The following is a 24,996-nucleotide window of genomic DNA, read 5'->3' as shown; positions in this document are numbered from 1 at the left end:
AGCTCTCCCTTTTTACTTCCTTTTGGATAAACAGACATATTAGGCAAGCATTTTGGAGCTTTCACCTAAATAACTACAGGTGGTGAGATAAGCTGCACAATATAATTGACCTTTCAGTATATTGTTGCACACACACCATCTATTTAGCAAATGCCCTTGTTATCAACAGCAGCCTTTTAAACTCACCTGAGCTAACAGGTATGTGCGCTGGTTACTCTGCTGCGCTTAAAATTTCTTTTTTGGTTTGCTACAATGCCTTTTCTGAAACGTTGTCTCCTTCTGCTGGAACACTGACTTCTTTCATTTAATGCCTGCAGACTATAAAAGAGAACCCAACCCAAAAAGTTTGGTTGATTAGTCTGTGGCATTCTGTTAAACTGTTGCTTATGGCGGTCTCTGTGAGCTTCTCAGCGACATTCAGCCAGCCAGGTATCCTGCCTGCAGTAGATGGAATGTGGCAATGGAACGCTGGCTGCGCGTGTCATAATAGGCTCTGAGCCTTTATATACCTGTGCACAGCAGCAGCCACCTTCAGTCTGCTGCTGGACAGCCAGCAGCAGCAGCAGCAGGAGAGGTATGTAATCAGGAGCCCTCCTGCTAAGGGTAGACAGCTGCTCGTTCCACCCCACCCCCCGCCTTAATTGGTTCTCCTCCCTTCCAACGGTGTTGAGGCGGGTGGGAACAGCAGGGGGTGAAGGTGCTGTGTTTAAAGAGGTGGAGTTATGCAGATCTAAAACGCGTGGATTGCAGCAGCAGCAAGCCGAAAAGTGCAGGCATGTAAGGGATCTAGAGGTTGACAACATGTCTTCTTAACGGGAGTCCAGGAGCTCATCTCCACAAATGGACTTTTCAGGATCCTTGGGTGGCTCCGTAGTTTGAAACCAATTCTGGTTATCGCTTCTCGGCCTTTTGGCTAAGATCAAGTGTAGTATCTGTTCTTATCAGTTTAATATCTGATACGTCCCCTATCTGGGGACCATATATTAAATGGATTTTTAGAACAGGGAGATGGAAAAAGAGCTTGCTCTGTCCACTCCACGCATTGACCTGGTATTGCAGTATCTCCAGGACCGGTGCACCCCTTCTTTAATGCAGTTTCTAAAATCAGAAAGAATTGAATTCAATGTTTTTTGTTCATTTTGCTTGTTTGTCGGATTTTGGGATGGACTCTTTGGCTTTGCTTTTCTTCTCCTCATTGGATTTTTCATGTTCAAAGTTGCAGAAGCCAGATTACAAGCTCATTTTGGTTCAACTTCAGCAACTGTGCATTGCATTGCCATGTAATGTGATGCAATGCTATCTTTCTAGCTCTCCCTTTTTACTTCCTTTTGGATAAACAGACATATTAGGCAAGCATTTTGGAGCTTTCACCTAAATAACTACAGATGGTGAGATAAGCTGCACAATATAATTGACCTTTCAGTATATTGTTGCACACACACCATCTATTTAGCAAATGCCCTTGTTATCAACAGCAGCCTTTTAAACTCACCTGAGCTAACAGGTATGTGCGCTGGTTACTCTGCTGCGCTAAAAATTTCTTTTTTGGTTTGCTACAATGCCTTTTCTGAAACGTTGTCTCCTTCTGCTGGAACACTGACTTCTTTCATTTAATGCCTGCAGACTATAAAAGAGAACCCAACCCAAAAAGTTTGGTTGATTAGTCTGTGGCATTCTGTTAAACTGTTGCTTATGGCGGTCTCTGTGAGCTTCTCAGCGACATTCAGCCAGCCAGGTATCCTGCCTGCAGTAGATGGAATGTGGCAATGGAACGCTGGCTGCGCGTGTCATAATAGGCTCTGAGCCTTTATATACCTGTGCACAGCAGCAGCCACCTTCAGTCTGCTGCTGGACAGCCAGCAGCAGCAGCAGGAGAGGTATGTAATCAGGAGCCCTCCTGCTAAGGGTAGACAGCTGCTCGTTCCACCCCACCCCCCGCCTTAATTGGTTCTCCTCCCTTCCAACGGTGTTGAGGCGGGTGGGAACAGCAGGGGGTGAAGGTGCTGTGTTTAAAGAGGTGGAGTTATGCAGATCTAAAACGCGTGGATTGCAGCAGCAGCAAGCCGAAAAGTGCAGGCATGTAAGGGATCTAGAGGTTGACAACATGTCTTCTTAACGGGAGTCCAGGAGCTCATCTCCACAAATGGACTTTTCAGGATCCTTGGGTGGCTCCGTAGTTTGAAACCAATTCTGGTTATCGCTTCTCGGCCTTTTGGCTAAGATCAAGTGTAGTATCTGTTCTTATCAGTTTAATATCTGATACGTCCCCTATCTGGGGACCATATATTAAATGGATTTTTAGAACAGGGAGATGGAAAAAGAGCTTGCTCTGTCCACTCCACGCATTGACCTGGTATTGCAGTATCTCCAGGACCGGTGCACCCCTTCTTTAATGCAGTTTCTAAAATCAGAAAGAATTGAATTCAATGTTTTTTGTTCATTTTGCTTGTTTGTCGGATTTTGGGATGGACTCTTTGGCTTTGCTTTTCTTCTCCTCATTGGATTTTTCATGTTCAAAGTTGCAGAAGCCAGATTACAAGCTCATTTTGGTTCAACTTCAGCAACTGTGCATTGCATTGCCATGTAATGTGATGCAATGCTATCTTTCTAGCTCTCCCTTTTTACTTCCTTTTGGATAAACAGACATATTAGGCAAGCATTTTGGAGCTTTCACCTAAATAACTACAGGTGGTGAGATAAGCTGCACAATATAATTGACCTTTCAGTATATTGTTGCACACACACCATCTATTTAGCAAATGCCCTTGTTATCAACAGCAGCCTTTTAAACTCACCTGAGCTAACAGGTATGTGCGCTGGTTACTCTGCTGCGCTTAAAATTTCTTTTTTGGTTTGCTACAATGCCTTTTCTGAAACGTTGTCTCCTTCTGCTGGAACACTGACTTCTTTCATTTAATGCCTGCAGACTATAAAAGAGAACCCAACCCAAAAAGTTTGGTTGATTAGTCTGTGGCATTCTGTTAAACTGTTGCTTATGGCGGTCTCTGTGAGCTTCTCAGCGACATTCAGCCAGCCAGGTATCCTGCCTGCAGTAGATGGAATGTGGCAATGGAACGCTGGCTGCGCGTGTCATAATAGGCTCTGAGCCTTTATATACCTGTGCACAGCAGCAGCCACCTTCAGTCTGCTGCTGGACAGCCAGCAGCAGCAGCAGCAGGAGAGGTATGTAATCAGGAGCCCTCCTGCTAAGGGTAGACAGCTGCTCGTTCCACCCCACCCCCCGCCTTAATTGTTTCTCCTCCCTTCCAACGGTGTTGAGGCGGGTGGGAACAGCAGGGGGTGAAGGTGCTGTGTTTAAAGAGGTGGAGTTATGCAGATCTAAAACGCGTGGATTGCAGCAGCAGCAAGCCGAAAAGTGCAGGCATGTAAGGGATCTAGAGGTTGACAACATGTCTTCTTAACGGGAGTCCAGGAGCTCATCTCCACAAATGGACTTTTCAGGATCCTTGGGTGACTCCGTAGTTTGAAACCAATTCTGGTTATCGCTTCTCGGCCTTTTGGCTAAGATCAAGTGTAGTATCTGTTCTTATCAGTTTAATATCTGATACGTCCCCTATCTGGGGACCATATATTAAATGGATTTTTAGAACAGGGAGATGGAAAAAGAGCTTGCTCTGTCCACTCCACGCATTGACCTGGTATTGCAGTATCTCCAGGACCGGTGCACCCCTTCTTTAATGCAGTTTCTAAAATCAGAAAGAATTGAATTCAATGTTTTTTGTTCATTTTGCTTGTTTGTCGGATTTTGGGATGGACTCTTTGGCTTTGCTTTTCTTCTCCTCATTGGATTTTTCATGTTCAAAGTTGCAGAAGCCAGATTACAAGCTCATTTTGGTTCAACTTCAGCAACTGTGCATTGCATTGCCATGTAATGTGATGCAATGCTATCTTTCTAGCTCTCCCTTTTTACTTCCTTTTGGATAAACAGACATATTAGGCAAGCATTTTGGAGCTTTCACCTAAATAACTACAGGTGGTGAGATAAGCTGCACAATATAATTGACCTTTCAGTATATTGTTGCACACACACCATCTATTTAGCAAATGCCCTTGTTATCAACAGCAGCCTTTTAAACTCACCTGAGCTAACAGGTATGTGCGCTGGTTACTCTGCTGCGCTTAAAATTTCTTTTTTGGTTTGCTACAATGCCTTTTCTGAAACGTTGTCTCCTTCTGCTGGAACACTGACTTCTTTCATTTAATGCCTGCAGACTGTAAAAGAGAACCCAACCCAAAAAGTTTGGTTGATTAGTCTGTGGCATTCTGTTAAACTGTTGCTTATGGCGGTCTCTGTGAGCTTCTCAGCGACATTCAGCCAGCCAGGTATCCTGCCTGCAGTAGATGGAATGTGGCAATGGAACGCTGGCTGCGCGTGTCATAATAGGCTCTGAGCCTTTATATACCTGTGCACAGCAGCAGCCACCTTCAGTCTGCTGCTGGACAGCCAGCAGCAGCAGCAGCAGGAGAGGTATGTAATCAGGAGCCCTCCTGCTAAGGGTAGACAGCTGCTCGTTCCACCCCATCCCCCGCCTTAATTGGTTCTCCTCCCTTCCAACGGTGTTGAGGCGGGTGGGAACAGCAGGGGGTGAAGGTGCTGTGTTTAAAGAGGTGGAGTTATGCAGATCTAAAACGCGTGGATTGCAGCAGCAGCAAGCCGAAAAGTGCAGGCATGTAAGGGATCTAGAGGTTGACAACATGTCTTCTTAACGGGAGTCCAGGAGCTCATCTCCACAAATGGACTTTTCAGGATCCTTGGGTGGCTCCGTAGTTTGAAACCAATTCTGGTTATCGCTTCTCGGCCTTTTGGCTAAGATCAAGTGTAGTATCTGTTCTTATCTGTTTAATATCTGATACGTCCCCTATCTGGGGACCATATATTAAATGGATTTTTAGAACAGGGAGATGGAAAAAGAGCTTGCTCTGTCCACTCCACGCATTGACCTGGTATTGCAGTATCTCCAGGACCGGTGCACCCCTTCTTTAATGCAGTTTCTAAAATCAGAAAGAATTGAATTCAATGTTTTTTGTTCATTTTGCTTGTTTGTCGGATTTTGGGATGGACTCTTTGGCTTTGCTTTTCTTCTCCTCATTGGATTTTTCATGTTCAAAGTTGCAGAAGCCAGATTACAAGCTCATTTTGGTTCAACTTCAGCAACTGTGCATTGCATTGCCATGTAATGTGATGCAATGCTATCTTTCTAGCTCTCCCTTTTTACTTCCTTTTGGATAAACAGACATATTAGGCAAGCATTTTGGAGCTTTCACCTAAATAACTACAGGTGGTGAGATAAGCTGCACAATATAATTGACCTTTCAGTATATTGTTGCACACACACCATCTATTTAGCAAATGCCCTTGTTATCAACAGCAGCCTTTTAAACTCACCTGAGCTAACAGGTATGTGCGCTGGTTACTCTGCTGCGCTTAAAATTTCTTTTTTGGTTTGCTACAATGCCTTTTCTGAAACGTTGTCTCCTTCTGCTGGAACACTGACTTCTTTCATTTAATGCCTGCAGACTATAAAAGAGAACCCAACCCAAAAAGTTTGGTTGATTAGTCTGTGGCATTCTGTTAAACTGTTGCTTATGGCGGTCTCTGTGAGCTTCTCAGCGACATTCAGCCAGCCAGGTATCCTGCCTGCAGTAGATGGAATGTGGCAATGGAACGCTGGCTGCGCGTGTCATAATAGGCTCTGAGCCTTTATATACCTGTGCACAGCAGCAGCCACCTTCAGTCTGCTGCTGGACAGCCAGCAGCAGCAGCAGCAGCAGGAGAGGTATGTAATCAGGAGCCCTCCTGCTAAGGGTAGACAGCTGCTCGTTCCACCCCACCCCCCGCCTTAATTGGTTCTCCTCCCTTCCAACGGTGTTGAGGCGGGTGGGAACAGCAGGGGGTGAAGGTGCTGTGTTTAAAGAGGTGGAGTTATGCAGATCTAAAACGCGTGGATTGCAGCAGCAGCAAGCCGAAAAGTGCAGGCATGTAAGGGATCTAGAGGTTGACAACATGTCTTCTTAACGGGAGTCCAGGAGCTCATCTCCACAAATGGACTTTTCAGGATCCTTGGGTGGCTCCGTAGTTTGAAACCAATTCTGGTTATCGCTTCTCGGCCTTTTGGCTAAGATCAAGTGTAGTATCTGTTCTTATCAGTTTAATATCTGATACGTCCCCTATCTGGGGACCATATATTAAATGGATTTTTAGAACAGGGAGATGGAAAAAGAGCTTGCTCTGTCCACTCCACGCATTGACCTGGTATTGCAGTATCTCCAGGACCGGTGCACCCCTTCTTTAATGCAGTTTCTAAAATCAGAAAGAATTGAATTCAATGTTTTTTGTTCATTTTGCTTGTTTGTCGGATTTTGGGATGGACTCTTTGGCTTTGCTTTTCTTCTCCTCATTGGATTTTTCATGTTCAAAGTTGCAGAAGCCAGATTACAAGCTCATTTTGGTTCAACTTCAGCAACTGTGCATTGCATTGCCATGTAATGTGATGCAATGCTATCTTTCTAGCTCTCCCTTTTTACTTCCTTTTGGATAAACAGACATATTAGGCAAGCATTTTGGAGCTTTCACTTAAATAACTACAGGTGGTGAGATAAGCTGCACAATATAATTGACCTTTCAGTATATTGTTGCACACACACCATCTATTTAGCAAATGCCCTTGTTATCAACAGCAGCCTTTTAAACTCACCTGAGCTAACAGGTATGTGCGCTGGTTACTCTGCTGCGCTTAAAATTTCTTTTTTGGTTTGCTACAATGCCTTTTCTGAAACGTTGTCTCCTTCTGCTGGAACACTGACTTCTTTCATTTAATGCCTGCAGACTATAAAAGAGAACCCAACCCAAAAAGTTTGGTTGATTAGTCTGTGGCATTCTGTTAAACTGTTGCTTATGGCGGTCTCTGTGAGCTTCTCAGCGACATTCAGCCAGCCAGGTATCCTGCCTGCAGTAGATGGAATGTGGCAATGGAACGCTGGCTGCGCGTGTCATAATAGGCTCTGAGCCTTTATATACCTGTGCACAGCAGCAGCCACCTTCAGTCTGCTGCTGGACAGCCAGCAGCAGCAGCAGCAGCAGGAGAGGTATGTAATCAGGAGCCCTCCTGCTAAGGGTAGACAGCTGCTCGTTCCACCCCACCCCCCGCCTTAATTGGTTCTCCTCCCTTCCAACGGTGTTGAGGCGGGTGGGAACAGCAGGGGGTGAAGGTGCTGTGTTTAAAGAGGTGGAGTTATGCAGATCTAAAACGCGTGGATTGCAGCAGCAGCAAGCCGAAAAGTGCAGGCATGTAAGGGATCTAGAGGTTGACAACATGTCTTTTTAACGGGAGTCCAGGAGCTCATCTCCACAAATGGACTTTTCAGGATCCTTGGGTGGCTCCGTAGTTTGAAACCAATTCTGGTTATCGCTTCTCGGCCTTTTGGCTAAGATCAAGTGTAGTATCTGTTCTTATCAGTTTAATATCTGATACGTCCCCTATCTGGGGACCATATATTAAATGGATTTTTAGAACAGGGAGATGGAAAAAGAGCTTGCTCTGTCCACTCCACGCATTGACCTGGTATTGCAGTATCTCCAGGACCGGTGCACCCCTTCTTTAATGCAGTTTCTAAAATCAGAAAGAATTGAATTCAATGTTTTTTGTTCATTTTGCTTGTTTGTCGGATTTTGGGATGGACTCTTTGGCTTTGCTTTTCTTCTCCTCATTGGATTTTTCATGTTCAAAGTTGCAGAAGCCAGATTACAAGCTCATTTTGGTTCAACTTCAGCAACTGTGCATTGCATTGCCATGTAATGTGATGCAATGCTATCTTTCTAGCTCTCCCTTTTTACTTCCTTTTGGATAAACAGACATATTAGGCAAGCATTTTGGAGCTTTCACCTAAATAACTACAGGTGGTGAGATAAGCTGCACAATATAATTGACCTTTCAGTATATTGTTGCACACACACCATCTATTTAGCAAATGCCCTTGTTATCAACAGCAGCCTTTTAAACTCACCTGAGCTAACAGGTATGTGCGCTGGTTACTCTGCTGCGCTTAAAATTTCTTTTTTGGTTTGCTACAATGCCTTTTCTGAAACGTTGTCTCCTTCTGCTGGAACACTGACTTCTTTCATTTAATGCCTGCAGACTATAAAAGAGAACCCAACCCAAAAAGTTTGGTTGATTAGTCTGTGGCATTCTGTTAAACTGTTGCTTATGGCGGTCTCTGTGAGCTTCTCAGCGACATTCAGCCAGCCAGGTATCCTGCCTGCAGTAGATGGAATGTGGCAATGGAACGCTGGCTGCGCGTGTCATAATAGGCTCTGAGCCTTTATATACCTGTGCACAGCAGCAGCCACCTTCAGTCTGCTGCGGGACAGCCAGCAGCAGCAGCAGGAGAGGTATGTAATCAGGAGCCCTCCTGCTAAGGGTAGACAGCTGCTCGTTCCACCCCACCCCCCGCCTTAATTGGTTCTCCTCCCTTCCAACGGTGTTGAGGCGGGTGGGAACAGCAGGGGGTGAAGGTGCTGTGTTTAAAGAGGTGGAGTTATGCAGATCTAAAACGCGTGGATTGCAGCAGCAGCAAGCCGAAAAGTGCAGGCATGTAAGGGATCTAGAGGTTGACAACATGTCTTCTTAACGGGAGTCCAGGAGCTCATCTCCACAAATGGACTTTTCAGGATCCTTGGGTGGCTCCGTAGTTTGAAACCAATTCTGGTTATCGCTTCTCGGCCTTTTGGCTAAGATCAAGTGTAGTATCTGTTCTTATCAGTTTAATATCTGATACGTCCCCTATCTGGGGACCATATATTAAATGGATTTTTAGAACAGGGAGATGGAAAAAGAGCTTACTCTGTCCACTCCACGCATTGACCTGGTATTGCAGTATCTCCAGGACCGGTGCACCCCTTCTTTAATGCAGTTTCTAAAATCAGAAAGAATTGAATTCAATGTTTTTTGTTCATTTTGCTTGTTTGTCGGATTTTGGGATGGACTCTTTGGCTTTGCTTTTCTTCTCCTCATTGGATTTTTCATGTTCAAAGTTGCAGAAGCCAGATTACAAGCTCATTTTGGTTCAACTTCAGCAACTGTGCATTGCATTGCCATGTAATGTGATGCAATGCTATCTTTCTAGCTCTCCCTTTTTACTTCCTTTTGGATAAACAGACATATTAGGCAAGCATTTTGGAGCTTTAACCTAAATAACTACAGGTGGTGAGATAAGCTGCACAATATAATTGACCTTTCAGTATATTGTTGCACACACACCATCTATTTAGCAAATGCCCTTGTTATCAACAGCAGCCTTTTAAACTCACCTGAGCTAACAGGTATGTGCGCTGGTTACTCTGCTGCGCTTAAAATTTCTTTTTTGGTTTGCTACAATGCCTTTTCTGAAACGTTGTCTCCTTCTGCTGGAACACTGACTTCTTTCATTTAATGCCTGCAGACTATAAAAGAGAACCCAACCCAAAAAGTTTGGTTGATTAGTCTGTGGCATTCTGTTAAACTGTTGCTTATGGCGGTCTCTGTGAGCTTCTCAGCGACATTCAGCCAGCCAGGTATCCTGCCTGCAGTAGATGGAATGTGGCAATGGAACGCTGGCTGCGCGTGTCATAATAGGCTCTGAGCCTTTATATACCTGTGCACAGCAGCAGCCACCTTCAGTCTGCTGCTGGACAGCCAGCAGCAGCAGCAGCAGGAGAGGTATGTAATCAGGAGCCCTCCTGCTAAGGGTAGACAGCTGCTCGTTCCACCCCACCCCCCGCCTTAATTGGTTCTCCTCCCTTCCAACGGTGTTGAGGCGGGTGGGAACAGCAGGGGGTGAAGGTGCTGTGTTTAAAGAGGTGGAGTTATGCAGATCTAAAACGCGTGGATTGCAGCAGCAGCAAGCCGAAAAGTGCAGGCATGTAAGGGATCTAGAGGTTGACAACATGTCTTCTTAACGGGAGTCCAGGAGCTCATCTCCACAAATGGACTTTTCAGGATCCTTGGGTGGCTCCGTAGTTTGAAACCAATTCTGGTTATCGCTTCTCGGCCTTTTGGCTAAGATCAAGTGTAGTATCTGTTCTTATCAGTTTAATATCTGATACGTCCCCTATCTGGGGACCATATATTAAATGGATTTTTAGAACAGGGAGATGGAAAAAGAGCTTGCTCTGTCCACTCCACGCATTGACCTGGTATTGCAGTATCTCCAGGACCGGTGCACCCCTTCTTTAATGCAGTTTCTAAAATCAGAAAGAATTGAATTCAATGTTTTTTGTTCATTTTGCTTGTTTGTCGGATTTTGGGATGGACTCTTTGGCTTTGCTTTTCTTCTCCTCATTGGATTTTTCATGTTCAAAGTTGCAGAAGCCAGATTACAAGCTCATTTTGGTTCAACTTCAGCAACTGTGCATTGCATTGCCATGTAATGTGATGCAATGCTATCTTTCTAGCTCTCCCTTTTTACTTCCTTTTGGATAAACAGACATATTAGGCAAGCATTTTGGAGCTTTCACCTAAATAACTAAAGGTGGTGAGATAAGCTGCACAATATAATTGACCTTTCAGTATATTGTTGCACACACACCATCTATTTAGCAAATGCCCTTGTTATCAACAGCAGCCTTTTAAACTCACCTGAGCTAACAGGTATGTGCGCTGGTTACTCTGCTGCGCTTAAAATTTCTTTTTTGGTTTGTTACAATGCCTTTTCTGAAACGTTGTCTCCTTCTGCTGGAACACTGACTTCTTTCATTTAATGCCTGCAGACTATAAAAGAGAACCCAACCCAAAAAGTTTGGTTGATTAGTCTGTGGCATTCTGTTAAACTGTTGCTTATGGCGGTCTCTGTGAGCTTCTCAGCGACATTCAGCCAGCCAGGTATCCTGCCTGCAGTAGATGGAATGTGGCAATGGAACGCTGGCTGCGCGTGTCATAATAGGCTCTGAGCCTTTATATACCTGTGCACAGCAGCAGCCACCTTCAGTCTGCTGCTGGACAGCCAGCAGCAGCAGCAGCAGGAGAGGTATGTAATCAGGAGCCCTCCTGCTAAGGGTAGACAGCTGCTCGTTCCACCCCACCCCCCGCCTTAATTGGTTCTCCTCCCTTCCAACGGTGTTGAGGCGGGTGGGAACAGCAGGGGGTGAAGGTGCTGTGTTTAAAGAGGTGGAGTTATGCAGATCTAAAACGCGTGGATTGCAGCAGCAGCAAGCCGAAAAGTGCAGGCATGTAAGGGATCTAGAGGTTGACAACATGTCTTCTTAACGGGAGTCCAGGAGCTCATCTCCACAAATGGACTTTTCAGGATCCTTGGGTGGCTCCGTAGTTTGAAACCAATTCTGGTTATCGCTTCTCGGCCTTTTGGCTAAGATCAAGTGTAGTATCTTTTGAAAAGGCAGTTTTGTCCTTGGGCTGCCCTAGTAAATTGATGCATATTACACACTGGTTTGGTGCACTTGTTAGTACGCCAGGTGGCTCATAGAGTTATCTGATGGAAAACATGGCCCTCCAGGATCGAAGTTACTAGGCTGGGTAAGTGTGAGGGCTTTGGAGCAATGTGCCCCAGGAGTAGTCGCCCTGGTGGGAGTCCAAGCTTACTGGGACTGGGAACCCCAGAAAGACTTGGCTTCGTAGCACGCCGCACCTTTGCCAATCATACTTTCTGAGCAACCCCCCCTATTCCTGGCCTCCGGGCTAGGAAGGGGAATTTTTATAAACCCGGTCGGAGGTCCGGTCAGCTTTGGGCTGAGAAACCAACACAGGCTCCAGCTCCACTAGGGTGGCAGCCTAGATGGAAGCTGGCAGCACGAAAACGGCTCTTCTCCGGCGTCGGCTAAGGAGAGCATCGGAGATCCCTGACCCTCGCTGTGGCCTTCTGGCTCGGAGGGATGGGGATGGTTTATTGGGGACCCTCTCCTCCGGGAAGGGTCCACATGAATCCTCGCCTCGTGCGCTGTTTTGGTGTGACTTCGGTCACATTTTTCAGTGCCTTGGATGCAGCTTCAATCAAAAATCTGTTCTTATCAGTTTAATATCTGATACGTCCCCTATCTGGGGACCATATATTAAATGGATTTTTAGAACAGGGAGATGGAAAAAGAGCTTGCTCTGTCCACTCCACGCATTGACCTGGTATTGCAGTATCTCCAGGACCGGTGCACCCCTTCTTTAATGCAGTTTCTAAAATCAGAAAGAATTGAATTCAATGTTTTTTGTTCATTTTGCTTGTTTGTCGGATTTTGGGATGGACTCTTTGGCTTTGCTTTTCTTCTCCTCATTGGATTTTTCATGTTCAAAGTTGCAGAAGCCAGATTACAAGCTCATTTTGGTTCAACTTCAGCAACTGTGCATTGCATTGCCATGTAATGTGATGCAATGCTATCTTTCTAGCTCTCCCTTTTTACTTCCTTTTGGATAAACAGACATATTAGGCAAGCATTTTGGAGCTTTCACCTAAATAACTACAGGTGGTGAGATAAGCTGCACAATATAATTGACCTTTCAGTATATTGTTGCACACACACCATCTATTTAGCAAATGCCCTTGTTATCAACAGCAGCCTTTTAAACTCACCTGAGCTAACAGGTATGTGCGCTGGTTACTCTGCTGCGCTTAAAATTTCTTTTTTGGTTTGCTACAATGCCTTTTCTGAAACGTTGTCTCCTTCTGCTGGAACACTGACTTCTTTCATTTAATGCCTGCAGACTATAAAAGAGAACCCAACCCAAAAAGTTTGGTTGATTAGTCTGTGGCATTCTGTTAAACTGTTGCTTATGGCGGTCTCTGTGAGCTTCTCAGCGACATTCAGCCAGCCAGGTATCCTGCCTGCAGTAGATGGAATGTGGCAATGGAACGCTGGCTGCGCGTGTCATAATAGGCTCTGAGCCTTTATATACCTGTGCACAGCAGCAGCCACCTTCAGTCTGCTGCTGGACAGCCAGCAGCAGCAGCAGCAGCAGGAGAGGTATGTAATCAGGAGCCCTCCTGCTAAGGGTAGACAGCTGCTCGTTCCACCCCACCCCCCGCCTTAATTGGTTCTCCTCCCTTCCAACGGTGTTGAGGCGGGTGGGAACAGCAGGGGGTGAAGGTGCTGTGTTTAAAGAGGTGGAGTTATGCAGATCTAAAACGCGTGGATTGCAGCAGCAGCATGCCGAAAAGTGCAGGCATGTAAGGGATCTAGAGGTTGACAACATGTCTTTTTAACGGGAGTCCAGGAGCTCATCTCCACAAATGGACTTTTCAGGATCCTTGGGTGGCTCCGTAGTTTGAAACCAATTCTGGTTATCGCTTCTCGGCCTTTTGGCTAAGATCAAGTGTAGTATCTGTTCTTATCAGTTTAATATCTGATACGTCCCCTATCTGGGGACCATATATTAAATGGATTTTTAGAACAGGGAGATGGAAAAAGAGCTTGCTCTGTCCACTCCACGCATTGACCTGGTATTGCAGTATCTCCAGGACCGGTGCACCCCTTCTTTAATGCAGTTTCTAAAATCAGAAAGAATTGAATTCAATGTTTTTTGTTCATTTTGCTTGTTTGTCGGATTTTGGGATGGACTCTTTGGCTTTGCTTTTCTTCTCCTCATTGGATTTTTCATGTTCAAAGTTGCAGAAGCCAGATTACAAGCTCATTTTGGTTCAACTTCAGCAACTGTGCATTGCATTGCCATGTAATGTGATGCAATGCTATCTTTCTAGCTCTCCCTTTTTACTTCCTTTTGGATAAACAGACATATTAGGCAAGCATTTTGGAGCTTTCACCTAAATAACTACAGGTGGTGAGATAAGCTGCACAATATAATTGACCTTTCAGTATATTGTTGCACACACACCATCTATTTAGCAAATGCCCTTGTTATCAACAGCAGCCTTTTAAACTCACCTGAGCTAACAGGTATGTGCGCTGGTTACTCTGCTGCGCTTAAAATTCCTTTTTTGGTTTGCTACAATGCCTTTTCTGAAACGTTGTCTCCTTCTGCTGGAACACTGACTTCTTTCATTTAATGCCTGCAGACTATAAAAGAGAACCCAACCCAAAAAGTTTGGTTGATTAGTCTGTGGCATTCTGTTAAACTGTTGCTTATGGCGGTCTCTGTGAGCTTCTCAGCGACATTCAGCCAGCCAGGTATCCTGCCTGCAGTAGATGGAATGTGGCAATGGAACGCTGGCTGCGCGTGTCATAATAGGCTCTGAGCCTTTATATACCTGTGCACAGGAGCAGCCACCTTCAGTCTGCTGCGGGACAGCCAGCAGCAGCAGCAGCAGGAGAGGTATGTAATCAGGAGCCCTCCTGCTAAGGGTAGACAGCTGCTCGTTCCACCCCACCCCCCGCCTTAATTGGTTCTCCTCCCTTCCAACGGTGTTGAGGCGGGTGGGAACAGCAGGGGGTGAAGGTGCTGTGTTTAAAGAGGTGGAGTTATGCAGATCTAAAACGCGTGGATTGCAGCAGCAGCAAGCCGAAAAGTGCAGGCATGTAAGGGATCTAGAGGTTGACAACATGTCTTCTTAACGGGAGTCCAGGAGCTCATCTCCACAAATGGACTTTTCAGGATCCTTGGGTGGCTCCGTAGTTTGAAACCAATTCTGGTTATCGCTTCTCGGCCTTTTGGCTAAGATCAAGTGTAGTATCTGTTCTTATCAGTTTAATATCTGATACGTCCCCTATCTGGGGACCATATATTAAATGGATTTTTAGAACAGGGAGATGGAAAAAGAGCTTACTCTGTCCACTCCACGCATTGACCTGGTATTGCAGTATCTCCAGGACCGGTGCACCCCTTCTTTAATGCAGTTTCTAAAATCAGAAAGAATTGAATTCAATGTTTTTTGTTCATTTTGCTTGTTTGTCGGATTTTGGGATGGACTCTTTGGCTTTGCTTTTCTTCTCCTCATTGGATTTTTCATGTTCAAAGTTGCAGAAGCCAGATTACAAGCTCATTTTGGTTCAACTTCAGCAACTGTGCATTGCATTGCCATGTAATGTGATGCAATGCTATCTTTCTAGCTCTCCCTTTTTACTTCCTTTTGGATAAACAGACATATTAGGCAAGCATTTTGGAGCTTTAACCTAAATAACTACAGGTGGTGAGATAAGCTGCACAATATAATTGACCTTTCAGTATATTGTTGCACACACACCATCTATTTAGCAAATGCCCTTGTTATCAACAGCAGCCTTTTAAACTCACCTGAGCTAACAGGTATGTGCGCTGGTTACTCTGCTGCGCTTAAAATTTCTTTTTTGGTTTGCTACAATGCCTTTTCTGAAACGTTGTCTCCTTCTGCTGGAACACTGACTTCTTTCATTTAATGCCTGCAGACTATAAAAGAGAACCCAACCCAAAAAGTTTGGTTGATTAGTCTGTGGCATTCTGTTAAACTGTTGCTTATGGCGGTCTCTGTGAGCTTCTCAGCGACATTCAGCCAGCCAGGTATCCTGCCTGCAGTAGATGGAATGTGGCAATGGAACGCTGGCTGCGCGTGTCATAATAGGCTCTGAGCCTTTATATACCTGTGCACAGCAGCAGCCACCTTCAGTCTGCTGCTGGACAGCCAGCAGCAGCAGCAGCAGGAGAGGTATGTAATCAGGAGCCCTCCTGCTAAGGGTAGACAGCTGCTCGTTCCACCCCACCCCCCGCCTTAATTGGTTCTCCTCCCTTCCAACGGTGTTGAGGCGGGTGGGAACAGCAGGGGGTGAAGGTGCTGTGTTTAAAGAGGTGGAGTTATGCAGATCTAAAACGCGTGGATTGCAGCAGCAGCAAGCCGAAAAGTGCAGGCATGTAAGGGATCTAGAGGTTGACAACATGTCTTCTTAACGGGAGTCCAGGAGCTCATCTCCACAAATGGACTTTTCAGGATCCTTGGGTGGCTCCGTAGTTTGAAACCAATTCTGGTTATCGCTTCTCGGCCTTTTGGCTAAGATCAAGTGTAGTATCTGTTCTTATCAGTTTAATATCTGATACGTCCCCTATCTGGGGACCATATATTAAATGGATTTTTAGAACAGGGAGATGGAAAAAGAGCTTGCTCTGTCCACTCCACGCATTGACCTGGTATTGCAGTATCTCCAGGACCGGTGCACCCCTTCTTTAATGCAGTTTCTAAAATCAGAAAGAATTGAATTCAATGTTTTTTGTTCATTTTGCTTGTTTGTCGGATTTTGGGATGGACTCTTTGGCTTTGCTTTTCTTCTCCTCATTGGATTTTTCATGTTCAAAGTTGCAGAAGCCAGATTACAAGCTCATTTTGGTTCAACTTCAGCAACTGTGCATTGCATTGCCATGTAATGTGATGCAATGCTATCTTTCTAGCTCTCCCTTTTTACTTCCTTTTGGATAAACAGACATATTAGGCAAGCATTTTGGAGCTTTCACCTAAATAACTAAAGGTGGTGAGATAAGCTGCACAATATAATTGACCTTTCAGTATATTGTTGCACACACACCATCTATTTAGCAAATGCCCTTGTTATCAACAGCAGCCTTTTAAACTCACCTGAGCTAACAGGTATGTGCGCTGGTTACTCTGCTGCGCTTAAAATTTCTTTTTTGGTTTGTTACAATGCCTTTTCTGAAACGTTGTCTCCTTCTGCTGGAACACTGACTTCTTTCATTTAATGCCTGCAGACTATAAAAGAGAACCCAACCCAAAAAGTTTGGTTGATTAGTCTGTGGCATTCTGTTAAACTGTTGCTTATGGCGGTCTCTGTGAGCTTCTCAGCGACATTCAGCCAGCCAGGTATCCTGCCTGCAGTAGATGGAATGTGGCAATGGAACGCTGGCTGCGCGTGTCATAATAGGCTCTGAGCCTTTATATACCTGTGCACAGCAGCAGCCACCTTCAGTCTGCTGCTGGACAGCCAGCAGCAGCAGCAGCAGGAGAGGTATGTAATCAGGAGCCCTCCTGCTAAGGGTAGACAGCTGCTCGTTCCACCCCACCCCCCGCCTTAATTGGTTCTCCTCCCTTCCAACGGTGTTGAGGCGGGTGGGAACAGCAGGGGGTGAAGGTGCTGTGTTTAAAGAGGTGGAGTTATGCAGATCTAAAACGCGTGGATTGCAGCAGCAGCAAGCCGAAAAGTGCAGGCATGTAAGGGATCTAGAGGTTGACAACATGTCTTCTTAACGGGAGTCCAGGAGCTCATCTCCACAAATGGACTTTTCAGGATCCTTGGGTGGCTCCGTAGTTTGAAACCAATTCTGGTTATCGCTTCTCGGCCTTTTGGCTAAGATCAAGTGTAGTATCTTTTGAAAAGGCAGTTTTGTCCTTGGGCTGCCCTAGTAAATTGATGCATATTACACACTGGTTTGGTGCACTTGTTAGTACGCCAGGTGGCTCATAGAGTTATCTGATGGAAAACATGGCCCTCCAGGATCGAAGTTACTAGGCTGGGTAAGTGTGAGGGCTTTGGAGCAATGTGCCCCAGGAGTAGTCGCCCTGGTGGGAGTCCAAGCTTACTGGGACTGGGAACCCCAGAAAGACTTGGCTTCGTAGCACGCCGCACCTTTGCCAATCATACTTTCTGAGCAACCCCCCCTATTCCTGGCCTCCGGGCTAGGAAGGGGAATTTTTATAAACCCGGTCGGAGGTCCGGTCAGCTTTGGGCTGAGAAACCAACACAGGCTCCAGCTCCACTAGGGTGGCAGCCTAGATGGAAGCTGGCAGCACGAAAACGGCTCTTCTCCGGCTTCGGCTAGGGAGAGCATCGGAGATCCCTGACCCTCGCTGTGGCCTTCTGGCTCGGAGGGATGGGGATGGTTTATTGGGGACCCTCTCCTCCGGGAAGGGTCCACATGAATCCTCGCCTCGTGCGCTGTTTTGGTGTGACTTCGGTCACATTTTTCAGTGCCTTGGATGCAGCTTCAATCAAAAATCTGTTCTTATCAGTTTAATATCTGATACGTCCCCTATCTGGGGACCATATATTAAATGGATTTTTAGAACAGGGAGATGGAAAAAGAGCTTGCTCTGTCCACTCCACGCATTGACCTGGTATTGCAGTATCTCCAGGACCGGTGCACCCCTTCTTTAATGCAGTTTCTAAAATCAGAAAGAATTGAATTCAATGTTTTTTGTTCATTTTGCTTGTTTGTCGGATTTTGGGATGGACTCTTTGGCTTTGCTTTTCTTCTCCTCATTGGATTTTTCATGTTCAAAGTTGCAGAAGCCAGATTACAAGCTCATTTTGGTTCAACTTCAGCAACTGTGCATTGCATTGCCATGTAATGTGATGCAATGCTATCTTTCTAGCTCTCCCTTTTTACTTCCTTTTTAATAAACAGACATATTAGGCAAGCATTTTGGAGCTTTCACCTAAATAACTACAGGTGGTGAGATAAGCTGCACAATATAATTGACCTTTCAGTATATTGTTGCACACACACCATCTATTTAGCAAATGCCCTTGTTATCAACAGCAGCCTTTTAAACTCACCTGAGCTAACAGGTATGTGCGCTGGTTACTCTGCTGCGCTTAAAATTTCTTTTTTGGTTTGCTACAATGCCTTTTCTGAAACGTTGTCTCCTTCTGCTGGAACACTGACTTCTTTCATTTAATGCCTGCAGACTATAAAAGAGAACCCAACCCAAAAAGTTTGGTTGATTAGTCTGTGGCATTCTGTTAAACTGTTGCTTATGGCGGTCTCTGTGAGCTTCTCAGCGACATTCAGCCAGCCAGGTATCCTGCCTGCAGTAGATGGAATGTGGCAATGGAACGCTGGCTGCGCGTGTCATAATAGGCTCTGAGCCTTTATATACCTGTGCACAGCAGCAGCCACCTTCAGTCTGCTGCTGGACAGCCAGCAGCAGCAGCAGCAGGAGAGGTATGTAATCAGGAGCCCTCCTGCTAAGGGTAGACAGCTGCTCGTTCCACCCCACCCCCCGCCTTAATTGGTTCTCCTCCCTTCCAACGGTGTTGAGGCGGGTGGGAACAGCAGGGGGTGAAGGTGCTGTGTTTAAAGAGGTGGAGTTATGCAGATCTAAAACGCGTGGATTGCAGCAGCAGCAAGCCGAAAAGTGCAGGCATGTAAGGGATCTAGAGGTTGACAACATGTCTTCTTAACGGGAGTCCAGGAGCTCATCTCCACAAATGGACTTTTCAGGATCCTTGGGTGGCTCCGTAGTTTGAAACCAATTCTGGTTATCGCTTCTCGGCCTTTTGGCTAAGATCAAGTGTAGTATCTGTTCTTATCAGTTTAATATCTGATACGTCCCCTATCTGGGGACCATATATTAAATGGATTTTTAGAACAGGGAGATGGAAAAAGAGCTTGCTCTGTCCACTCCACGCATTGACCTGGTATTGCAGTATCTCCAGGACCGGTGCACCCCTTCTTTAATGCAGTTTCTAAAATCAGAAAGAATTGAATTCAATGTTTTTTGTTCATTTTGCTTGTTTGTCGGATTTTGGGATGGACTCTTTGGCTTTGCTTTTCTTCTCCTCATTGGATTTTTCATGTTCAAAGTTGCAGAAGCCAGATTACAAGCTCATTTTGGTTCAACTTCAGCAACTGTGCATTGCATTGCTATGTAATGTGATGCAATGCTATCTTTCTAGCTCTCCCTTTTTACTTCCCTTTGGATAAACAGACATATTAGGCAAGCATTTTGGAGCTTTCACCTAAATAACTACAGGTGGTGAGATAAGCTGCACAATATAATTGACCTTTCAGTATATTGTTGCACACACACCATCTATTTAGCAAATGCCCTTGTTATCAACAGCAGCCTTTTAAACTCACCTGAGCTAACAGGTATGTGCGCTGGTTACTCTGCTGCGCTTAAAATTTCTTTTTTGGTTTGCTACAATGCCTTTTCTGAAACGTTGTCTCCTTCTGCTGGAACACTGACTTCTTTCATTTAATGCCTGCAGACTATAAAAGAGAACCCAACCCAAAAAGTTTGGTTGATTAGTCTGTGGCATTCTGTTAAACTGTTGCTTATGGCGGTCTCTGTGAGCTTCTCAGCGACATTCAGCCAGCCAGGTATCCTGCCTGCAGTAGATGGAATGTGGCAATGGAACGCTGGCTGCGCGTGTCATAATAGGCTCTGAGCCTTTATATACCTGTGCACAGCAGCAGCCACCTTCAGTCTGCTGCTGGACAGCCAGCAGCAGCAGCAGCAGGAGAGGTATGTAATCAGGAGCCCTCCTGCTAAGGGTAGACAGCTGCTCGTTCCACCCCACCCCCCGCCTTAATTGGTTCTCCTCCCTTCCAACGGTGTTGAGGCGGGTGGGAACAGCAGGGGGTGAAGGTGCTGTGTTTAAAGAGGTGGAGTTATGCAGATCTAAAACGCGTGGATTGCAGCAGCAGCAAGCCGAAAAGTGCAGGCATGTAAGGGATCTAGAGGTTGACAACATGTCTTCTTAACGGGAGTCCAGGAGCTCATCTCCACAAATGGACTTTTCAGGATCCTTGGGTGGCTCCGTAGTTTGAAACCAATTCTGGTTATCGCTTCTCGCCCTTTTGGCTAAGATCAAGTGTAGTATCTGTTCTTATCAGTTTAATATCTGATACGTCCCCTATCTGGGGACCATATATTAAATGGATTTTTAGAACAGGGAGATGGAAAAAGAGCTTGCTCTGTCCACTCCACGCATTGACCTGGTATTGCAGTATCTCCAGGACCGGTGCACCCCTTCTTTAATGCAGTTTCTAAAATCAGAAAGAATTGAATTCAATGTTTTTTGTTCATTTTGCTTGTTTGTCGGATTTTGGGATGGACTCTTTGGCTTTGCTTTTCTTCTCCTCATTGGAGTTTTCATGTTCAAAGTTGCAGAAGCCAGATTACAAGCTCATTTTGGTTCAACTTCAGCAACTGTGCATTGCATTGCCATGTAATGTGATGCAATGCTATCTTTCTAGCTCTCCCTTTTTACTTCCTTTTGGATAAACAGACATATTAGGCAAGCATTTTGGAGCTTTCACCTAAATAACTACAGGTGGTGAGATAAGCTGCACAATATAATTGACCTTTCAGTATATTGTTGCACACACACCATCTATTTAGCAAATGCCCTTGTTATCAACAGCAGCCTTTTAAACTCACCTGAGCTAACAGGTATGTGCGCTGGTTACTCTGCTGCGCTTAAAATTTCTTTTTTGGTTTGCTACAGTGCCTTTTCTGAAACGTTGTCTCCTTCTGCTGGAACACTGACTTCTTTCATTTAATGCCTGCAGACTATAAAAGAGAACCCAACCCAAAAAGTTTGGTTGATTAGTCTGTGGCATTCTGTTAAACTGTTGCTTATGGCGGTCTCTGTGAGCTTCTCAGCGACATTCAGCCAGCCAGGTATCCTGCCTGCAGTAGATGGAATGTGGCAATGGAACGCTGGCTGCGCGTGTCATAATAGGCTCTGAGCCTTTATATACCTGTGCACAGCAGCAGCCACCTTCAGTCTGCTGCTGGACAGCCAGCAGCAGCAGCAGCAGGAGAGGTATGTAATCAGGAGCCCTCCTGCTAAGGGTAGACAGCTGCTCGTTCCACCCCACCCCCCGCCTTAATTGGTTCTCCTCCCTTCCAACGGTGTTGAGGCGGGTGGGAACAGCAGGGGGTGAAGGTGCTGTGTTTAAAGAGGTGGAGTTATGCAGATCTAAAACGCGTGGATTGCAGCAGCAGCAAGCCGAAAAGTGCAGGCATGTAAGGGATCTAGAGGTTGACAACATGTCTTCTTAACGGGAGTCCAGGAGCTCATCTCCACAAATGGACTTTTCAGGATCCTTGGGTGGCTCCGTAGTTTGAAACCAATTCTGGTTATCGCTTCTCGGCCTTTTGACTAAGATCAAGTGTAGTATCTGTTCTTATCAGTTTAATATCTGATACGTCCCCTATCTGGGGACCATATATTAAATGGATTTTTAGAACAGGGAGATGGAAAAAGAGCTTGCTCTGTCCACTCCACGCATTGACCTGGTATTGCAGTATCTCCAGGACCGGTGCACCCCTTCTTTAATGCAGTTTCTAAAATCAGAAAGAATTGAATTCAATGTTTTTTGTTCATTTTGCTTGTTTGTCAGATTTTGGGATGGACTCTTTGGCTTTGCTTTTCTTCTCCTCATTGGATTTTTCATGTTCAAAGTTGCAGAAGCCAGATTACAAGCTCATTTTGGTTCAACTTCAGCAACTGTGCATTGCATTGCCATGTAATGTGATGCAATGCTATCTTTCTAGCTCTCCCTTTTTACTTCCTTTTGGATAAACAGACATATTAGGCAAGCATTTTGGAGCTTTCACCTAAATAACTACAGGTGGTGAGATAAGCTGCACAATATAATTGACCTTTCAGTATATTGTTGCACACACACCATCTATTTAGCAAATGCCCTTGTTATCAACAGCAGCCTTTTAAACTCACCTGAGCTAACAGGTATGTGCGCTGGTTACTCTGCTGCGCTTAAAATTTCTTTTTTGGTTTGCTACAATGCCTTTTCTGAAACGTTGTCTCCTTCTGCTGGAACACTGACTTCTTTCATTTAATGCCTGCAGACTATAAAAGAGAACCCAACCCAAAAAGTTTGGTTGATTAGTCTGTGGCATTCTGTTAAACTGTTGCTTATGGCGGTCTCTGTGAGCTTCTCAGCGACATTCAGCCAGCCAGGTATCCTGCCTGCAGTAGATGGAATGTGGCAATGGAACGCTGGCTGCGCGTGTCATAATAGGCTCTGAGCCTTTATATACCTGTGCACAGCAGCAGCCACCTTCAGTCTGCTGCTGGACAGCCAGCAGCAGCAGCAGCAGGAGAGGTATGTAATCAGGAGCCCTCCTGCTAAGGGTAGACAGCTGCTCGTTCCACCCCACCCCCCGCCTTAATTGGTTCTCCTCCCTTCCAACGGTGTTGAGGCGGGTGGGAACAGCAGGGGGTGAAGGTGCTGTGTTTAAAGAGGTGGAGTTATGCAGATCTAAAACGCGTGGATTGCAGCAGCAGCAAGCCGAAAAGTGCAGGCATGTAAGGGATCTAGAGGTTGACAACATGTCTTCTTAACGGGAGTCCAGGAGCTCATCTCCACAAATGGACTTTTCAGGATCCTTGGGTGGCTCCGTAGTTTGAAACCAATTCTGGTTATCGCTTCTCGGCCTTTTGGCTGAGACCAAGTGCTTCACAGCAGGAGGTTTCAGTTGAAGGGCACTCAGGTACCCCTCTCCTTGGCCTGGCAGGATCGTCCACTTCGGTGGGCTTCACCTGCCTGCTGCTATTAGGGAGAGGGATTAGTCCTAGGGTAACGGGCAGCGATCCCCCAGCCTTCAGGTGCTTTATCACAAAGCTCTGAAGGCGCAGATTGCAGGCGGTTGCAATTTGCATTTTGTTGCGCCATACCATGGAGGTTGACCCCAACCTCGTGCCTCTATATGCGAGGCTCAAGAACACCATAAGGGTCCGCTTTACGGCTGGTGGTTCCGATATGCGGAATCTGGGATATGTAGTCCAGGACGTGCTTGAGAAACTGCTCCACGTCAGAACCAACGAAATCCTTTCTATCCAGGATTATCCTCGACGTGGAGACTATGATGTAACCTTTACTGGCGAAGGTATTTTCAAAGATGTTTTGTCCAGAGTTAAGTCGGTAGAAAATAGCCCTGGTCTAAAAGGGATTCAGATTATCGAGCACGTCCTGGATGAGGTAAAGATGGTGGTTGTGAAAATCTTCTCACCCTTCATAACGGCACCAGAGGTTATTTCCTTTTTGTCGGTTTATTTTAAAAGTGTGAAATTGATTGGGAAAGTGTTGAATGAGTTTAACATCTGAACCTCAAAATGGAAGTTTTTAGTAAAATGTGAAAGAGACCCAAAATTCCCTGGAGGTGTGAGACTTCCTCCAGCTCGATTTAAAATAGGGCAAACTAATGGGGATTTTTTTTTCTCAGGAATGCCACTTTTCTGTAGGTATTGTGGTCTCTATGGGCACTCTAAGGATAGTTGTGGTGCCACTTGTAGAAATTGTGCCAGTACTGAACATGACACAAAGGAGTGCCCAAATGAAAAAAAATGCTCTTTTTGTCGGACACCTGGTCATTTCTATTTTTCTTGCCCTCACAGGTTCAGAGAGGATGAACAAAAACAAAAGGAGAAGTCCAAGACATCCGGGAATGGACGGGCCAATCAGACCACCCCTCAGGAGGAGGAACAGCAACCTGGAGCCTCGGGAGGTGATAAGGGCGCTTCGACTAGTAACAATCCCTCCGAGTCAATGACAGGTAACTCACAGGAGCCCAGGAGCTGGCTGAAAGACCATAAGGAGGCTAAAAGGAAGGCTGAGAAAGATCATAAAGGGGCGGTCGGTAAGGCCAAAAAAGAGCGCCAAAAGGCTGACACCGAGCCCAAAATTCCCACTGGGTCTCACGAGAGCGAGGGCGGTACGTGGCATTTGGTGAGGTCTCATAATAAGAAAAAGAATGGTTCCGTGGAGGTGGCTAATAGGGAGGAGATGGATACATCCTCTCACGGGGGTGTAGACTCTGGAATCCCGAGGTCCCGGGGCTCTGCTGCCCCAGGTGGGGCCCCGAACCTGGCTGCCTCCGGGGACTCTGAGGCTCCGCCATGTGCGCAGCCTGCCCCTGTGTTACGACCCTCTGCGGGTCAGCAGGGGAGTGCGGAGCCTCTCGGAGACCCACCTGACGAGGACCTAAATGGTCAGCCTATGGAGACCCAGTGGAACCTTTCTCTCAATATCCTTCCGAGCTACACCCCAGTAGCGTCGGGTCTTAATTTAAGTGAATGTTCCTTCTCCGATGATGAAGACTCTTTGATAACGGTGGATTCAGAAGAGGGCGTTGGTGAAAGTCCAAGTGGTCTGATCCGTCCATCGGATAGGTAAAGTCCAGTTTTTGTTTCTTCCTAACCATTTGTTATGATGGCTGACATTAGTGGTGTTTCCCTCAATGTGAGAGGCATAGGATCCAAGACCAGAAGAGCTACTGTTTTACATTTTTTAACCTGTTTTACAGCTTCTGTTTTCTTTTTACAAGAATGTCATATCCCTCATAAGATTTCTTACAAAAAATATAAGG

At 45.7% G+C, this 24,996-nt stretch overlaps 14 non-coding genes and 4 pseudogenes across 14 annotated transcripts; all 18 read left to right on the top strand.

Annotated features, from left to right (window-relative positions):
* The first annotated feature begins 893 nt into the window (after window positions 1-893).
* On the top strand, window positions 894-1,084 carry LOC141274787 (U2 spliceosomal RNA). Its single transcript, XR_012323053.1, has one exon. It is a non-coding gene; the product is annotated as a U2 spliceosomal RNA (small nuclear RNA).
* Window positions 1,085-2,196: 1,112 nt separating this feature from the next.
* Window positions 2,197-2,387, top strand: LOC141274786 (U2 spliceosomal RNA). The gene has a single exon (XR_012323052.1). It is a non-coding gene; the product is annotated as a U2 spliceosomal RNA (small nuclear RNA).
* Window positions 2,388-3,502: 1,115 nt separating this feature from the next.
* LOC141274785 (U2 spliceosomal RNA) lies at window positions 3,503-3,693 on the top strand. The gene has a single exon (XR_012323051.1). It is a non-coding gene; the product is annotated as a U2 spliceosomal RNA (small nuclear RNA).
* A 1,115-nt stretch (window positions 3,694-4,808) lies between these two features.
* On the top strand, window positions 4,809-4,999 carry LOC141150008 (U2 spliceosomal RNA). The gene has a single exon (XR_012246282.1). It is a non-coding gene; the product is annotated as a U2 spliceosomal RNA (small nuclear RNA).
* Window positions 5,000-6,117: 1,118 nt separating this feature from the next.
* LOC141274784 (U2 spliceosomal RNA) lies at window positions 6,118-6,308 on the top strand. The gene has a single exon (XR_012323050.1). It is a non-coding gene; the product is annotated as a U2 spliceosomal RNA (small nuclear RNA).
* Window positions 6,309-7,426: 1,118 nt separating this feature from the next.
* On the top strand, window positions 7,427-7,617 carry LOC141274783 (U2 spliceosomal RNA). The gene has a single exon (XR_012323049.1). It is a non-coding gene; the product is annotated as a U2 spliceosomal RNA (small nuclear RNA).
* Window positions 7,618-8,729: 1,112 nt separating this feature from the next.
* LOC141150015 (U2 spliceosomal RNA) lies at window positions 8,730-8,920 on the top strand. Its single transcript, XR_012246289.1, has one exon. It is a non-coding gene; the product is annotated as a U2 spliceosomal RNA (small nuclear RNA).
* A 1,115-nt stretch (window positions 8,921-10,035) lies between these two features.
* On the top strand, window positions 10,036-10,226 carry LOC141274782 (U2 spliceosomal RNA). The gene has a single exon (XR_012323048.1). It is a non-coding gene; the product is annotated as a U2 spliceosomal RNA (small nuclear RNA).
* Window positions 10,227-11,341: 1,115 nt separating this feature from the next.
* LOC141151095 (U2 spliceosomal RNA) lies at window positions 11,342-11,457 on the top strand (annotated as a pseudogene).
* Window positions 11,458-11,981: 524 nt separating this feature from the next.
* LOC141150218 (U2 spliceosomal RNA) lies at window positions 11,982-12,162 on the top strand (annotated as a pseudogene).
* Window positions 12,163-13,280: 1,118 nt separating this feature from the next.
* Window positions 13,281-13,471, top strand: LOC141274781 (U2 spliceosomal RNA). Its single transcript, XR_012323047.1, has one exon. It is a non-coding gene; the product is annotated as a U2 spliceosomal RNA (small nuclear RNA).
* Window positions 13,472-14,586: 1,115 nt separating this feature from the next.
* On the top strand, window positions 14,587-14,777 carry LOC141150014 (U2 spliceosomal RNA). The gene has a single exon (XR_012246288.1). It is a non-coding gene; the product is annotated as a U2 spliceosomal RNA (small nuclear RNA).
* Window positions 14,778-15,892: 1,115 nt separating this feature from the next.
* On the top strand, window positions 15,893-16,083 carry LOC141274780 (U2 spliceosomal RNA). Its single transcript, XR_012323046.1, has one exon. It is a non-coding gene; the product is annotated as a U2 spliceosomal RNA (small nuclear RNA).
* Window positions 16,084-17,198: 1,115 nt separating this feature from the next.
* On the top strand, window positions 17,199-17,314 carry LOC141151094 (U2 spliceosomal RNA; annotated as a pseudogene).
* Window positions 17,315-17,838: 524 nt separating this feature from the next.
* On the top strand, window positions 17,839-18,019 carry LOC141150217 (U2 spliceosomal RNA; annotated as a pseudogene).
* A 1,115-nt stretch (window positions 18,020-19,134) lies between these two features.
* On the top strand, window positions 19,135-19,325 carry LOC141274779 (U2 spliceosomal RNA). The gene has a single exon (XR_012323045.1). It is a non-coding gene; the product is annotated as a U2 spliceosomal RNA (small nuclear RNA).
* Window positions 19,326-20,440: 1,115 nt separating this feature from the next.
* On the top strand, window positions 20,441-20,631 carry LOC141150099 (U2 spliceosomal RNA). Its single transcript, XR_012246369.1, has one exon. It is a non-coding gene; the product is annotated as a U2 spliceosomal RNA (small nuclear RNA).
* A 1,115-nt stretch (window positions 20,632-21,746) lies between these two features.
* On the top strand, window positions 21,747-21,937 carry LOC141150070 (U2 spliceosomal RNA). Its single transcript, XR_012246340.1, has one exon. It is a non-coding gene; the product is annotated as a U2 spliceosomal RNA (small nuclear RNA).
* Window positions 21,938-24,996: the final 3,059 nt, after the last annotated feature.

This window comes from Phyllobates terribilis, unplaced genomic scaffold (genome assembly GCF_046119375.1).
Source record: "Phyllobates terribilis strain yellow unplaced genomic scaffold, ASM4611937v1 Scaffold_5__5_contigs__length_657084704, whole genome shotgun sequence".
In the NCBI taxonomy this organism is placed as follows: Eukaryota; Metazoa; Chordata; class Amphibia; order Anura; family Dendrobatidae; genus Phyllobates; species Phyllobates terribilis.
Note: the sequence above shows the minus strand (reverse complement) of the source record. Positions and strands in the feature narration are given on the sequence as shown.